Genomic DNA, 4,930 nt, shown 5'->3' with positions numbered 1-4,930 from the left:
TGTCCTGGTTTGAGCCAGGATGAAGCTATTTTCCTTCTACTGACTTTTTTTCCTTCAGTAAGCTTTCTTTTAACTAGTAGCAAAGTGTTCCAGCTTGGGCTGATAACAGCCAGAATGTTTTTGTTACTGCTGGGACTCCAAGGTCACACCTTTACTCTGCCAGCTCAGACACTATGGGGAGACCTATGACTCCCCCGTAGGAGGCTGAGTTAGACAGACAGCAAAACTGGCCAGAGATATTCCATTCCATATATCTACGTAAGCTCAGAGGAAGGTCAGAGATCACAGAAGACAACTTCCTTCCTGCTTCTTTTTCCCTCTCCTTCCATCCATGCCTGGCATCTGGGGAGGACTCCATCCATCCATCACCGTTGACCCCTAGGCTGTGCATCCTTCAACCCTCATAACTCTACACTCTCTCTGGCAGCTCTGGGACTTTTTAGACTATTCGCAGCTAAGGAGAGTGATGTGGGAGTTGCTAGGAGTGGGGGGAGGCAATAGGGGTTTGCACATTTGTGAACATATTCGTATATAATTGTACATATTTTCTTTTATCATTAGTGTTTTAATTAAAGTTGTGTAATTTAGTTTTCAATCCAGAGAGTTTCTCTCTTAAGCTCTCTCCTCTTCCCTACCTGGGTGGAAGGGGGAGGGGATCAAGAGCATTGATGTCTCCGGTTTAATTGCCAATCCTGAGTCAAACTGTGACAAGTCCACTAGCTAGAAACTTGCTGCTAGTTAAAAGTGAGCTTACTGGAGGAAAAAAAAAATAATAAAAAATCAGTAAAAAGAAAACTGGCTTTATCATGGCTATAATCAGGGCAGGGTACCAACCCTTGTCAACTTTCTACTTTTAGCAGATACTGCTTAATTCTTACTGGACCTATTCCTTGTTTTAAATCAATGCTTACAGGTTCGACTCTCTTTGACCTCCCAGGGACTTTTCCTGCCCATACAGTAGGAATTACAGCAAGGTCCCCTTCTGAAGGAATTTTCCTAGTACCACAGTTCACATCCTGTAATAACAAAGCAGCTGCTTCAACATATTTATCCTTAGGAATTAAAATTTATACCTCTCAATTTTAAAATTTTATTTCTGCTTTTAATTTTTCAAACAAATCTCTTCCTAAGAAAGGTTTTGGAGAATTTGGTAGATACAAAAATTGGTGAGTTACCCATTGCTTTCCAAGTTTCATAGTCAATGGTTTAAAGAATGGCCTAATTTCCCTTAGGCCTGTCACACCAATAATTTTAGTATTGTTATCATTCAATTCCCCTTCTAGTGTGTTTAAAACCGAATATACTGCTCCTGCATCTACTAAAAATTCAAGTCTCTTTCCCCAGCTTTGCTGTAACCAGAGGTTCTGCTGGGAGAGATTCTTCTGGTCCCCTTCAACCTTCATTATCTATATTGGTCAGCAAAAGGGCAATGCTATTCTGCTGAGATGGACAATTTCTTTTCCAGTGGCCTTCCTTTTTACAATAGGCACACAGATTCTTTCCCAACTGAGGACCAATTGGGTGAGGGTTGTTCTTATAATTTCTTTGTCCTCTCCCTCACCCCCTAGGTAGACCCCCTCTTCTTTGGAACACATTGGCTTCTAAAGCTACAAGTAATCTCTGATTTACTTTTTCCTTTTCCTCATCATGGTTCCTATATACCACCCATGCAACATCTAATAGTTTTCCCAAATCTCAAGCATAATTTCCCTGCAATTTCTGTAACTTCTTTCTAATATCATCGGATGACTGCCCGATAAATAAGGAAGCCAACTGATTCTTTCCTTCTTCAGACTCAAGATCAAAGTTAGTATACTTTCCAGCTGCTTCTTTTAATTCATTCATAAATTCTGTAGGGGATTGTTTTTGATCCTGTTTAATTTCATACAATTTGGACAGGTTGATAGCTTTAGGTATTGCATTCCTAATCTCAAATAAAAACCACTTCTGATATTGAGTTAATCATCTACAATGAGCTGGTATATTAGGGTCCCAATCAGGGTCAGTGGATGGAAAATTAGTTTCCACTGTAGCTGTTAAAGCCCCGGAAGCAATTTGTGCTTCTACATGTGTCTTTGCTGCCTTTCGAATGATATCTCACTCAGTGCTGTCAAATAAAACATACATTATAGCTTGAATATCTCTCCAATCCGAGTCTTATGTTTTAATAATGATTTCAAAAGCATTTTCTGCCTTATCTGGATTGTCTCCATAGTATCCAGCAGCAATTTTCCAATTATTTAAAACTGAAATTGAGAAAGGAACTTTCACTAAAACAGGTGCTTCATTATCAAGTGCCTGTCAAAGGGGGCTTGAATGGCTTCCTCTTGTCTGCCCCTTGTTCTTCCAGCTATTGGGCTAAACTCAGAAGAACTACTAACTTCCTTGGCTTGGCTTGACAGTGACCTTACTTAATCACCCATCTGATGACAGGGAGCAACCATTAATTCAGTATCATCCTCCCGTTCCTGCTCATATAACTTTAAACACCTCTGCCCTATAGTACAAGCTGAACAACATATTTTCAAAGCCCTTCCAGTTTTATTCCCTTTCTGTTCCCTTTCTAGAGACAAGAGTCATTAGGTGGCTTATTAATTCCACATTCCCTCTGCCACTCAGGACAGTCATGTAAAGAACATATCAGCATACATCACTTCAGCCCATTTACCTTCCTGTCTCAAAAACATCAATTGCAGCATAGTATAGTAATTTAAAGTTCATTTACATGCCATTTTTCTCCATCATCCAATTTGTATAATGGCCACCACTGATTACAATACTTAATCAAATCCTCTTTTCATATATTACCCCCCGGGACCCCACCTAGTTGCCTCCAGTGCTTTAATATACAGCCTAAAGGAGATTTATTCACAATCCCCCCAGATTGTTTATCTCCCATGGTAAAATTGATCAACTTGTAAACCACAAAAACTATTGCCAAAATTTCAAAACCAGTAATTCCTGTCCAATAGGGACTTGAACCCCAACTAAACCTGGGTGTCCCCAAGCTTTTTGCTTATGGGGATTAACAAACAGGGACTCCAACCCCTCAAGGATCCTTCACAGCCCAACTTTGCTAGGCTTTTGCCCAGTCTGACAGGCAGGCCCCCAAATTTCCCCAAGAAATTTCCCAATAAATGCCTTAATTAAAAATTCTTACCAGAGGTCTTGGCTTGTGAGCTCAGTGGAGTGGGGACTAGGGTCTCCCTGAGAAGCCCTCAGTGCCAGCTGGAGGTCTCATGATCCCACATGTCCATCAGGTCTCAGAAGTGAAGTCCCATCTGGGTTGCCAAAATGATACTGTAAAGTTTGGTCACTGAAAGAACCCTCTAAGACTTGCACTGAAGTTTTAGAAGGCAGGCGTTTCTTTATTGCAGCACTGGACGTACAGAGGATTACTTCTTCAAGCATGCATACTGACTCAACAGAGATACAACACTTTTATCTTGCTAACTTATACATATGCATTACATTTCCAAGAATAATCATACATATTACAATTAATCCAAATAAGTCATTAATGTAGTCTCCTCCTCTTGGCGCATGGTCTGTTAGCTTGGTTGGTGGTCTCGGGTAGCCTTTTGGGAAGCATCCCCTCCCTCAAATTACCCTTATATGGTATTGGTTCATCTCAGGAAACTTTCAAGCCATTGGCCTCCAACCAAACACATGGTCCACTGGTCTAGGAGGATGTGCATCCTTGGTTTAATTAATTTTAGCTATGGGTCCACTATCGTTCCTCGATCAACTCGTAGATATACCTACGGTTATGATACCCTGCCAAGAAGCAAGCTCATATGGAACTGAATTAAGCACAGAAAGTTATTTCAACTTCTTAGTTCTGGATTATTTTGATATCTTATCTCTGCATGTTGCAAGCACTTGCTACCTATGCGGTATCAACCCCTTTATGAATAATGATTATGCTAATCAGCTAACATCCTTAAATGTTTTAAACATAAGCCTTGATGCATACATATAGTGGTGAATGATTATCATTAACCAATCATGTATTTGTTCTAGTTTCTCTTTTGTTGTTATTTTGTATATAAAACCCTATTTGTTTCCTGAAGGGTGTGCTGGCTGGTGTTAGATGCCTGGCATCTCTGCAGACTAGAAATAAAGACAAATATTTTTACTCAGTGTGTTGCTTGGCTGTTTGCACACTGGGTGAAGAACCACTGAAGGGACAAAAAGTGCAACTGTTGCATTTACTATCAAACTTTGTTAACTCACTGTTATATAACTCACTAAAGTATACTGCTGCTTCTCTTATGAGTGAAGTGCATCTCACTCCTTCCGTGACAATGGCAGATGCTATTTTGGCCAGAAGCAGAAACATGTAATTCCAAAGTTAAAAGCATGAGTTTTTGAAGCCTGGGATCAAGCTGAAAATGGCCAGATTCCCACTTCCTGTGTACTGGGACAAAAAATATCACAAAAAAATTGAATAGATATTACTTTTTTGTATGTATATCACCTCAATTTTTGGACACAATATCCACTGCAAAGTAAATTTCACTTTCGCTGTTTAACCTACAGCAAACAACACCAGCAAGGTTTGAAGGCTTTGACATTTTGTTTCCTGCTTCAGACACTTAGGATGCAAGGTGTTAGCATAACTCCTAGTCCTCCTCCACACCAGCACATAGTAAGGGACTCGATATGGAGCGAACAGATCACACAACCGGGTGGGGTAGCGTTTCCACACAGTATTCCTGGCTCTGGGACAGGACTGCAAGTCGCGGCACTCAGAGTCAAGCTGATCCAGACATAGCACAGACATAGCGCAGAAGCTGGGGAGTGTCCATCTTACCTAGGCTCCAGCCGGCCTCAGGGCCCATGAGGCAACACAGCGAGAGCTCCAGCGTCGCTCGCCTCGCCCCGGTGCGGGCAGCTTCTTCTGGCCGAGGCTTCTCCGGGCGGGCAG

The sequence above is a fragment of the Chaetura pelagica genome, unplaced genomic scaffold (assembly GCF_000747805.2).
Source record: "Chaetura pelagica isolate M959 unplaced genomic scaffold, ChaPel_1.0 scaffold1194, whole genome shotgun sequence".
NCBI classification, from domain to species: domain Eukaryota; kingdom Metazoa; phylum Chordata; class Aves; order Apodiformes; family Apodidae; genus Chaetura; species Chaetura pelagica.
This window is presented reverse-complemented; position numbering follows the sequence as displayed.